At 49.2% G+C, this 12,884-nt stretch overlaps 1 protein-coding gene across 1 annotated transcript in view; it reads right to left on the reverse strand.

Annotated features, from left to right (window-relative positions):
* Positions 1-12,363, reverse strand: part of susd2 (sushi domain containing 2) — a 353,392-nt gene extending 341,029 nt beyond the window's left edge. The window contains exon 1 of the mRNA XM_072497158.1: positions 12,345-12,363. The gene's annotated coding sequence lies outside the window, so the exon portion shown is untranslated. The remainder of the gene's footprint in view (positions 1-12,344) is intronic.
* Positions 12,364-12,884: the final 521 nt, after the last annotated feature.

The following is a 12,884-nucleotide window of genomic DNA, read 5'->3' on the forward strand; positions in this document are numbered from 1 at the left end:
GAGGCATTACCTGGCCGGCAGGAGATTCACTCTCCTCACTGACCAACGGTCGGTAGCCTTCATGTTCAATAATGCACAGCGGGGCAAGATCAAAAATGACAAAATCTTGAGGTGGAGAATCGAGCTCTCCACCTATAATTACGAGATTAAGTATCGTCCTGGCAAACTCAACGAGCCCCCAGACGCCCTATCCCGAGGTACATGTGCCAGTGCACAGGTAGACCGACTCCGGACCCTGCACGACAGCCTTTGTCAACCAGGGGTCACTCGGTTGTACCATTTAATTAAGGCACAAAATTTGCCCTACTCCGTTGAGGAAGTAAGGACAATCACCAAGGACTGCCAGGTCTGTGCGGAGTGCTAGCCGCACTTCTACCGGCCGGACCGTGTGCACCTGGTGAAGGCCTCCCGCCCCTTTGAACGACTCAGCGTGGATATCAAAGGCCCCCTCCCCCCCTCCGATCAACACACATATTTCCTCAGTGTGATCGATGAATACTCCCGGTTTCCCTTCGCCATCCCATGCCCCGACATGACGTCTGCCACCGTCATTAAAGCCCTTAATTCTATCTTCACTCTGTTCGGCTTCCCCGCCTACATCCACAGTGACAGTGGATCCTCATTCATGAGTGATGAGCTACGTCAGTTCTTGCTCCGCAGGGGTATCGCCTCCTGCAGAACATTGAGCTACAACCCCCGGGGAAACGTACAGATAGAAATGGAGAATGGGACGGTATGGAGGGCCGTCCAGCTGGCCCTGCGGTCCAGAAATCTCCCGGCCTCCCACTGGCAAGAGGTCCTCCCTGATGCACTACATTCCATTCGCTTATTACTCTGCACTGCCACTAACAGTACACCGCATGAACGTCTTTTTGCCTTCTACAGGAAGTCCACATCCGGGGTATCGCTCCCAACTTGGCTCACAGCTCCGGGAACTGTGCTTCTCCGTAAACATGTGCGGTTCCACAAGGCGGATCCGTTGGTGGAAAGGGTGCACCTGCTCCACGCAAACCCACAGTATGCCTACGTGGCGTTCCCCGACGGCCGCCAGGATACCGTCTCCCTCAGGGACCTGGCACCAGCAGGTTTCACCCCCACACCACCCCCGTCGTCCCCGGCGCCACACTCCCCTCCCCTGCCGCCCCAACACCCCCCCTAGGAGCATCCGTCCTCCCCCTGTCCACCCTGTTGATGAAGAGGATTTTGGCACGCTCCCGGAGTCAACTTCGACCACGACAGCGCCAACATCGCCGTCACCACTTTGTCGATCTCAAAGTACCATCAAGACGCAGGACCGACTGAACCTCGGACCGGCCCACATGATGACCAGAGACATGTTTTTACTGCTGTGTAAATATTAAAAATTGCTAATTGTGTATAGTTATCCACCACCCCCGCCGGACTCAATTTTAACAGGGGCTGAATGTGGTAAACCACTGTGTTCTGATGTTAGAGGTTGTACGGTAGAACCTGCACGACAGGTTCACCTGTGGCCCCTGCATGCTGGCTCCGCCCAGGAGGCGGATGATAAATATGCATGTCCTCCAGCTCGCAGCCATTTCGCCAGCTGCTGTGGGAGGCCACACATCTGATACTAATAAAGCCTCAGTTTGGATTCAACTTTGTCTCCAGTCAAATTGATCGTGCCTCAGCTCACTGGTCTATAGTTACCCGGGTTGTCTCTACTCCCCTTCTTGAACAAGGGGACAACATTTGCTATCATCCAATCTTCTGGCACTATTCCTGTTGACAATGACGACATAAAGATCAAAGCCAAAGGCTCAGCAATCTCCTCCCTAGCTTCCCAGAGAATCCTAGGTTAAATCCCATCCGGCCCAGGGGACCTATCTATTTTCACATATTCCAGAATTGCTGACACCTCCTCCTTATCAACCTCAATCCCGTCTAGTCTACTAGCCTGTATCTCAGTATTCTCCTCGACAACATTGTCTTTTTCCTGTGTGAATACTGACGAAAGATATTCATTTAGCGCCTCTCCTATCTCCTCGGACTCCACGCACAACTTCCCATTATTCTCCTTGACTGGCCCTACTCTTACCCGAGTCATTCTTTTATTCCTGACATACCTATAGAAAGCTTTAGGGTTTTCCTTGATCCTACCTGCCAAGGACTTCTCATGTCCCCTCCTGGCACTTCTTAGCTCTCTCTTTAGGTCCTTCCTGGCTAACTTGTAACTCTCACGCGCGTTAACTGAACCTTCACGTCTCATCTTTACATTAGCCTCCTTTTTCCTCTTGACAAGTGATTCAACTACTTTAGTAAACCACGGTTCCCTCGCTCGACCACTTCCTCCCTGCGTGACAGGTACATACTTATCAAGGACACGCAGTAGCTGTTCCTTGAACAAGCTCCACATTTCAATTGTGCCCATCTCCTGCAGTTTCTGTCCCCATCCTATGCATCCTAAGTCTTGCCTAATCGCATCATAATTGCCTTTCCCCCAGCTATAACTCTTGCCATGCTGTATAAACCTATCCCTTTCCATCGCTAAAGTAAACGTGACCGAATTGTGGTCACTATCACCAAAGTGCTCACCTACCTCCAAATCTAACACCTGGCCTGGTTCATTATCCAGTACCAAATCCAATATGGCCTCGCCTCCCGTTGGCCTATCTACATACTGTGTAAGGAAACCCTCCTTCACACATTGGACAAAAACTGACCCATCTAAAGTACTCGAACTATAGCGTTTCCAGTCAATATTTGGAAAGTTAAAGTCCCCCATAACAACTACCCTGTTACTTTCGCTCCTATCCAGAATCATCTTTGCAATCCTTTCCTCTACATCTCTGGAACTTTTCGGAAGCCTATAGAAAACTCCCAACAGGGTGACCTCTCCTTTCCTGTTTCTAACCTCAGCACATACTACCTCAGTAGACAAGTCCTCATCAAACGTCCTTTCTGCCACCGTAATACTGTCCTTGACTAACAATGCCACACCTCCCCCTCTTTTACCACCTCCCCTGAGCTTACTGAAACATCTAAACCCCGGAACCTGCAACAACCATTTCTGTCCCTGCTCTATCCATGTCTCTGAAATGGCCACAACGGTAGCACAATGGTTCGCACTGTGGCTTCACAGCACCAGGGTCTGAGGTTCGATTCCCAGCTTGGGTCACTGTCTGTGCAGAGTCTGCACGTTCTCCCTGTGTCTGCATGGGTTTCCTCAGGGAGATCCGGTTTCCTCCCACAAGTCCCGGTAATTTGGACATTCTGAATTCTCCCTCTGTGTACCCAACAGGCGCAAGAATGTGGTGACTAGGCGCTTTTCCCAGTAACTTCATTGCAGTGTTAATGTCAGCCTACTTGTGATAATAAAGATTATTTATTTATTATTGTCGATCCCTAATTGTCCTTCAACTGAGTTGCTTGCCATTTCAGAGGACATTGCTGGAGAATCTGGAGTCACTTGTAGGCCAGACCAGGGAAGGACAGTAGATTTCCTTCCATTAAAGGACATAATCTTTATTATTTTCACAAGCAGGCTTACATCAACACTGTAATGAAGTTACTGTGAAAAAAAACCTAGTCGCCACACTCCGGTGCCTGTTCGGGTGCACAGAGGGAAAATTCAGAATGTCCAATTCACCTAACAAGTGCATCTTGGGTTTTTATGACAATCAACAGTGATTTTATGGCCATTATTATTCTTTTAGCTCCAAATTATATTGAATGCAAATGGGGATTCAAACCCACATCTCCAGGATATTGCCATACTAGTCTCGTGACAATACCACAATGCCACCGCCTCCCCACAATGATGAGGTAATCAGTGTTACTGATTTTGGCTGAGGGACTAACATTTACCAGGGAACTATGGACAACTACCTTGTGCTTTATCAAAATGGCGGTTTATGGTCTTTGATGTGTACCTGAGAGGGCAGATGGGACCATGACTTACCATAGCATCCAAAGGACAAATGGAGAGCCTGGCTGGTTGGGGATTGGGAGGGGAAGAGAAGTTATAGTTTGCGGCGGAGTTTTTTTAGCTGGATGTCACTTGACGATATTGCCAATTCAGCCTTGAGGAGGGGTAGGAGGTCTGCAATCAATGTGAGGTGAGGTTTGGGGAGATGTAGCCTGAGCTTGGGAGGAACACAAGGCTAGAGGTGGGGTTTGAGGAAGCTAAAGGTTTCCCTGAGGGGAGCATTTCTTCATAGAATCCACAGAAATCCTACAGTGCAGAAGGAGGCCATTCAGCCCATCGAGTCTGCACCCAACCCCCAAAAGAGGACTCTACCTAGGCCCACTCCCCCACCCTATTCCCTTAAACCCACACATTGATCCTAACCAAACCAGCTAACCTGCACATCTTTGGTCCAATAAGGGTGAAGTTGGCACTTCCTTCAGCCCTTTCACTATCAAGGTTTCTGGGAAACTTGCATAGCAGTAGTTTATTCCAAATCAGGCTCCTATTTCACAACGAAAATCTGCTTTCAAATATTCTACCCCTTCATGTGGATACTTAGAGCCATCATTGGAGAGTTAATCAAGGCCCAAGACTCCATAGCACAACATTGTTGAGAGAGTCGTGCTCAAGTGAAGATAATGGTTAGGATTCCAGCCCTCAATGAAATATCAGCCAAGAGCACTGCCCTCCTGCCCAGTGTTCTCCAGAGCTTCTAGGAAATAAGGGATAACCTACTGAAGGTAACCCGAGAGAAAATGCTTTTAAAAATGTTTTAATGTAATTGCTTTCTTTATTTGCTTTAAAAACTTTTGTTTCCAATTGTGAAAATGGGGAAGGCAAAAGGCGGTTTGACTGACAGTTAGGAATCACCTAATCCCGTAACAAGGAACATGTTCACTTTTCCAACCAGGATGGGAGGGTGTGCTGCAGAGGGCGGGTCACCACGATGACGGACACATTGGGTGCTCAATGATAGGGCTGTGGGGGCGGGGCAGTTTGAGACAGGAAGTCATGCGATGAAAGCTCTCAGACTATGTCCAGCCAGAGTTGGCAACCCTACTCCTGCTAATTAATATCGAGTGCAAGCCCATTTAAGGAAATGCTGTGCAAACCCCATCTGCCACAAGGTATACATTACAAACGGGCAGTAAACCAAGTCAAATACCTTTGTGGCACCGAGAGAGACAGCTGAGGCTGACCACATTCCCTGTCCGCATCCAACTCAAATACCCTTGGTCTTTGTAAACCTTACCAAAGTGTGTTGAAGTCAGTAATGCAGTCCCCAGCCTCTGAATGGGAACATTAGTAATATGCAAGACAGAAATTATGAAAGTTGAAAAATCACTGGAGCCACCATGATACTGGCATTGCACCTACAAGTACACTCTCAGCATTTCGCACTGATACAGTTTGTAGAATCGGTGGAAGCGATCCTCATTAGCTTGAAGCAGGCTGCAATGAGTACAATTTTGATTGATATAATTGTAGAAAGGTTACAGCCACAGAAGGAAGACACTGAACTTGTGCCAGCTCTCTGCAGGAACACTATCCCCACTCCCTCACCTTTTCCAGCCTTTTCCCTGTGTAGCTCTGCAATTTCTATTCAGCATGGTCCTTCCCCACTGAAATAAAAGCAGAAAATGTTGGAAAAACTCAGCAAGTCTGGCAGCAGTGGAGAGAGAAACAGAGTTCACATTTCGAGTCCATATGTCCCTTGTACAGAACTGAAGAGGGATAGAAATGTGATGAATTATATAGTTGAATAGGGGTTGGGGCAGAATGGAAGGCCAATAATAGGTTGGAACTAAGGAGAGGTTGACATGAGACAAAGGTCTGTTAATGAAGCCATTAGCAACTGACGAGTGCTAATAGTGGCAAAGGTAGGATAGTAGAATGTCTTAATTGGAGAACAAAGGTCAGTACTTAGTGGGAGCAAAACTGAACAAGGGGCAGTGGCAATGTGGGAGAGGGGTGGGGTTATGTTGGGACAAACCAGGGGAACTGAATAACAGGAAACAACAAGCCATGATTGAATCTGCCTCCACCACACTTTCGTAGAACTTACAGTGCAGAAGGAGGCCATTCGGCCCATCGAGTCTGCACTGGCCCTTAGAAAGAGCACCCTACCCAAGCCCACACCTCCACCCTATCCCGGTAACCCAGCAACCCCATCCCAACTTTTTGGACACTAAGGGCAATTTAGCATGGCCATCTTTTGATGGGAGGAAATTGGAGCACCCAAAGGAAACCAGACACGGGGAGAACATGCAGACTCCGCACAAACAGTGACCCACGCCGGAAATCGAACCTGGGACCCTGGAACTGTGAAGCAACTGTGCTAACCACTGTGCTACCGTGCTGCCCTTAACATTCCAGGCCCTAACCATAAGGGGCATAACAAAACAATTCTCCAGTTGTCTTTGGGTTTTCCACCAATCACTATGTTTTCTAGTCTCAAACCTTCTGCTATCTAGGCCCCTTAATGATTCTGAACACCACTTTCAAATCCTGTCTCAACCTGTTCTTCTCTGAAGAAAACACTTCCATCATCTCCAATCTATCCATGTAACCAAAGTTCCTCATCCCTGGAATCATTCTCTTAAAGATAGAGCTTTCACATCCTTGATAAAGTCTGGTACACAGAGTACAGGGAAGGTAAAGTCGCCATAGTCCCAGATGACCATAGGCTGCTTTCCCCTTTGAGGGGGAGAGTTGACTGATGGTGATTTAACCTGAGGATCACCACACCTCAAGCGAGGGGCAAAGTTCAGAAGGCGGGCCTTCATGAATAACCTCCAGTTGAAGCAGAATTGTTGTTTGGGTTCACCATACCTTATAATCACAGAATCTACAGTGCAGAAGGAGGTCATTCAGCCCATCAAGTCTGCACCGACCCTCTGAAAAAGCACCCTACTTAGGCCACTCACCCATCCTATCCCTGTACCAATTTGTGCACATAAACCCCAGGTACCTCTGCTCCTGCACCCGCTTTAGAATTGTGCCGTTTATTTTACATTGCCACTCCTTGTTCGCAATGTGCCACTTCACACTTCTATAGAACCCATACAGTGCAGAAGGAGGCCATTCGGCACATCGAGGTTGCACCAATAACACCTTACCTAGGCCCACTTCCCGGCCCTATCCCCATAACCCTACCTAACATGCACAGCTTTGGGCACTGAGGGGAAATTTTAGCGTGGCCAATCTACCTAACCTGCATTAAGTTTCATCTGTCATATGTCACCCATTCCATCAGCCTGTATCTACCCTTTAAAAGACTTTCACTATCCTCCTCACAGATTGCAATACTCCCAAGTTTTGTGTCATTTGAAAATGTTGAAATTGCGCCCTGCACACCCAAGTCCAAGTCATTAATATCTCGATCAAGTTGTCATAGTGCCAACCCCTGATTACAACTCTGTACACCTTTTGCCAGTCTGAAAGAAAGCTGTTCACTATTACTCTGTTTCCTGCCCTTTAGTCAATTTCCCGAACAATGCTGGCTTTATTCCTTTCATTACATGGACTTCAACTATTGCGTGACATTTTGTAAAGTGTCCTTTTTTGAAGTCCATGTACACCACATCAATCACATTTCCCTCATCCAAATTCTCTCCGACCTCCACAAAAAACCCAACTTAATTAAACATGATTTGCCTTGAGTAAATCCATGCTGGCTTTCCTTCATTAATCCATACTTGTCCCACATTATTGATTTGAAAGGCGTTCCAGTCACTGGGGTTAAGATGACTGGCCTGCAGGAGCTGGATTTACCCTTAAACCTTTTCTTGAACAAGAGTGCAACATTAATTCTCCAATCCTGTGGCACTATCTCCATATCGAAGGGGAATTGGATGATTATAGCCAGCTCCTCCACAATATCAACATTTACCCCGTAAGTATCCCCGGATAAATCCCAAGCAGTCCTGGTGATTTTTCAACTTTAAATAAACCCATCATTTCTCGTACTTCCTCTGAGGTCTGTTACCTCAACTGGCTGGATGTCCGGTTTGTGATGCAGAGCAAAACCAACACCAAAGCGTGGGTTCAATTCCTCTACTGGCTGAAGTTATTCATGAAAGCCCTGCCTTCTCAACCTTGCCCCTTGTCTGAGGTGAGGTGACCCTCAAAAGGGGAGAACAGCCTCGGGGACTATGGTGACTTTCTTCCATTCAGTGCCTCCTCTTTATCAGTTCCAGCCGACTTCAACTACTTCTTCCTTCACAATGACATTGGCAGCATCAACTCCCTTACTAAAGACGGATGTAATGTGCTAATTTAGTACCATAGCCATACTTTCTGCCGCCATTCATATATCCCTAATTTTGTCACTAATCCACAGGCCCTCTTCCTACTGTACTGTTGTAACTTAAATCTTATCAAAGCCTTTTGGATTCCCTTTTATGTTAGTTGCCAGTCTCTTCTCATGCTCTCTCTTTACCCTTCATTTCTTTTGTCACTGCTCCACTGAACTTTCAATATTCAATCTTGTTCTCTCTTGTATTATCACCTTGCATTGGAGCGTACTTACCCTTTTTCGACTTCTTCTTTCTAACTCTCTTATCCAGGGTGTTCTGATTTTGGTTGCCCTACTTTCCTCTTCATGGGAATGTAACCCAACTGTATCCAAATGATCTCTTTAATAGCAGCCCATTGCCAATCTCTAACTCCAATTTACCCAGAAAGATGTCTTCTGAACCCACTGAAATTGACTTCCTTCAATCTATTATTTTTACTCCGCGGCTAATCTAAACCTAATGACTCAATGATCCCTATTCTCAAAATGTTTCCCTGCTGACTTTTGATCCACTTGGCCCACCCCATTCCCCAGAACAACAACCAGCATTTTCACAATAACTTGATTGCAGTGTTAATGTAAGCCTATTTGTGACAGTAATAAAGATTATTATTATATCTTCCTTGCAGGGCAGGAAACCTACTGATCACACTTTAAAAGCTCTTCCCCTTCTTTCTCTTTCATACCATGGCTACGTATATTAGGATCATTAAAGTCCCCATTTTCATTACTGCATCACATTTGCAACTTTCTCTAATTCCCTGAAAATTCATTCCTCCTTATCTTTCCCACCAATTTGTTGTCTATAGAATGCATCCGGTAGTGTAATGGTATCTCTATTGTTCTAATTCGAACCAAATAGACTCTGGCCTTGGCCCGTCCAAGATTCCCTCTCTCTCCAGCACTATAACATTTTCCTTAAACAATGCTGCCACCCCTCCACCTTTTTTTACCTTCCCCACCTTTCCTTACACCTTATATTCAGGAATATTTAATACCCAGTCTTGCCCTTTTTTGAGCCAAGTCTCCTCTGTTTCACACCGTGGGCGGGATTCTCCGACCCCCCGCCGGGTCGGAGAATCGACGGGGGCTGGCGTGAATCCCGCCCCCGCCGGTTGCCGAATTCTCCGGCACCGGATATTCGGCAGGGGCGGGAATCGCGCCACGCCGGTTGGCGGGCCCCCCCCCCCGGCGATTCTCCGGCCCGCGATGGGCCGAAGTCCTGCCGCTGTCAACCCACGCCAGCCGGCGTGGATTGAACCACCTTTGGGACGCCGGGACACGGCGGCGCGGGCGGGCTCCGGGGTCCTGTGGGGGGCGCAGGGCGATCTGGCCCCGGGGGGTGCCCCCACGGTGGCCTGGCCCGAGATCGGGGCCCACCAATCCGCGGGCGGGCCTGTGCCGTGGGGGCACTCTTTTCCTTCCGCCTTCGCCATGGTCTCCACCATGGCAGAGGCGGAAGAGACCCCCTCCACTGCGCATGCGCAGGGATGCCGTGAGCGGCCGCTGACGCTCCTGCGCATGCGCCGCCCGGCAAAGTCAGTTTCGTGCCAGCTGGTGGGGCACCAAAGGCCTTTCCCGCCAGCTGGCGGGGCGGAAATCAGTCCGGCTCGGGCCTAGCCCCTCAAGGTGAAGGCTCGGCCGCTCAAGGTGCGGAGACTTCCGCACCTTTGGGGCGGTGTGATGCCGGACTGATTCGCGCCGTTTTTGGCGGACATCGTGCCGATATCGGAGAATCCCGCCCCATATTCCCATGTGGCTGTTTTTCACCTGCAACTCACCAAACTTATTTACCACACTTTGTGCACTTACATGCATTCACTGCAAATCAAAGTTATGCCGTATTGATTTCCCTCTTATTCAGACCTCACTTAAATCTTGCTACTTCTTATTCTAGCGCCTCTCCCAATCCTAAATAAACCTTCTTTCCCTCTTCTAATGCTACATTCTGCTTCCCAAGCCCCTGCCAAGTTAATTTAAACCCTCCCCAACAGCACCGGCAAACTGCATCACAAGGACATAGGCCCAGCTCTGCTTAGGTGCAACCCATCTGGCCTATAGGGGTCCCACCTCTCCCAGTCTCAGTGTCGCAGGAACCTAAAGACCTCCCTTGTGCGCCATCTCTCCAGCTACACTTCCATCTGCCCTATCCTATTTCTACCCTCATTGTTGTGTAGGTATTATTACCATTGGGATCTTACTTTCTAATCTCTTCCAAGCTCCCTAAAATCTGGCTGCAAGACCTCGTCCCTCATTCTACCTGTGTTATTGATGCCTCTATGGACCACAGCATATGACTGTTCATCTTTTCACCTCAGAATGTTCTGCAACTTTTTTTTATATTTGTTCCCAGGGATGTGGACTTCACTGACTGGGCCAGCATTTATTGCCCATCCCTGAGAGCATTTAAGAGTCAACCATATTGCTGTGGATCGGGAGTCACATGTAGGCCAGACCAGGTAGGAATGACAGGCTTCCTTCCCTAAAGGACATTAGTGAACCAGATGGGGTTTCAACGGCAATTGGCAATGGCTTCATGGTCATCTTTAGACATTTAATTCCAGATTATTTTTTTATTGAATTTAAATTTCACCATCTGCTTGGCAGGATTCAAACCCAGGGCCCCAGAACATAGCTTTGAGTCTCTGGATAACTAGCCCTGCGACAATTCCACTATGCCACTGCCTCCCCACGATGACATCCTAGTTCACTTGGGATCATGCCTTTGGCCACCACAACACGATGGGGGCGATTCTCCGAGCCCCGCGCCGGGCCGGAGAATCGCCGCAACCGTGCCACGATGTCCCGACGCTGGCGTGCGATTCTCCAAGGTGCGGAGAATCGGCGCAATTTGCGCCAGCGCATTTGACGCGGTGCCGATGGGACCGCCGATTCTCCGACCCGGATGGACCGAGCGGCCGCGCGGATCTGACAGAGTTCCCGCCGGCGCATTCACCCCTGGTCGCTGCCAGCGGGAACTCTGCGCGAGCGGTCGGGGGGGGGGGGCAGCCTGGGGGGGGAGGGGGGGGCTCCTTCATCGGGGGGGGGGCTGGCCTGCTATCGGGGACCACCAATCGGCGGGCCGGCCTCTCCCCCCACCGTGCCTACTTTTTGGCGCGGCCGGCCCCTGAACACCGACGCCATGTTGAGTCGGAGCCAGCACGCTGAAGAAGTTCCCCGCGCATGCGCAGATTGGTGCGGCCCAACTGCGCATGCGCGGGTTGGCGTGGCGCCCATTTGGCACTGGGAAAGGAGGCTGGAGCAGCGTAAACCGCTCCAGCACCATGCTGGCCCCCTGTGGGGGCCAGAATCGGTCGTACCCGGGCCCAGTTCGCGCCATCGTGAAACGCGACGGCGTTCGCGACGGTGCAAACACTTGGGCTCCATATTGGAGAATCGCCCCCCTTGTCTTTTCCCCTAACTATAAAATTCATTGTCAGTGTCACTTCTCCAAATTTCCTGCCCTATCCCCACCCCTGGCCTGCCCCTTATAGCTGAGCCACTTTGGTGCCATGGACATGGCTCTGGCTGCACTCTCCAGAGGAACCGCACTATTCCCAGTATTCGGAGTTGTATAGTAGTTGACGATACACTCGGGACTTCTGCATTACCTACTTGCACCTCTTAGACTGTCTGTTGGTCACCCTTCCTACCCAGGTCCAATTTCGACCTTAGGTGACTACCTGTGTGAATTTGTATGTTCCCTGCGTGGGCTTCCTCTGGGTGCTCCGGTTTCCTTCCACAGCCCAGAGATGTGCAGGTTAGATGGACTGGTTATGCTCAAATTTACCCTTAGTGTCCAAAGATATGGAGGTTAGGTGGGGTTATGGGGATAGGGTGGGGGAGTGGGCCAGGGTAGAGCACTCTTTCAGTGGGTCGGTGCAGAATTGTTGGGCTGAATGGCTTCCTTCTGTTGGGATTCTATGAGGAGTTTCACAGTCTCCCAGAGGTTTTGGCACCTTATGACCAACACTGGGGTCTTCCAACAGCAGCCAGATTGCCATGCTGACAAGGTTACAAGTGGGGTATTAATGGCTGCTGGATGGCACCTTCAACTCAATACCATGTCTCTTCTCAAATTTTCCAGTCTATGCGGAGCCCTGGCTCAAATCTCACCACCATAATTTTCGGAAATTCCCATCTGCTGCTCCTTGATGAGACCTTCAGGCTCATGGGTGAAGAAGTTCCTCCTAAGAATGAAATGAAATGAAATGAAAATCGCTTATTGTCACAAGTAGGCTTCAAATGAAGTTACTGTGAAAAGCCCCTAGTCGCCACATTCCGGCGCCTGTTCGGGGATGCTGGTACGGGAATCGAACCGTGCTGCTGGCCTGCCTTGGTCTGTTTAAAAGCCAGTGATTTAGCCCAGTGTGCTAAACCAGCCCCTGTCAGTCCTAAATCTACTGCCCCTAATTTTGAGGCTATACCCCCTAGTTCTACTTTCACCCACCAGTGGAAACAACCTCCCCACATCTATCACATCTATTCCCTTCATAATTTTATATGTTCCCATAAGATCCCCCCGTATCCTTCTAAATTCCAACGAGTACGTTCCCAGTCTACTCAACCTCTCCTCGTAATCCAACCCCCTTAACTCTGGGATTAACCTAGTGAATCTCCTCTGCACACCCTCCAGTGCCAGTACGTCCTTTCTCA

This window comes from Scyliorhinus torazame, chromosome 1, assembly GCF_047496885.1.
Source record: "Scyliorhinus torazame isolate Kashiwa2021f chromosome 1, sScyTor2.1, whole genome shotgun sequence".
NCBI classification, from domain to species: Eukaryota; Metazoa; Chordata; class Chondrichthyes; order Carcharhiniformes; family Scyliorhinidae; genus Scyliorhinus; species Scyliorhinus torazame.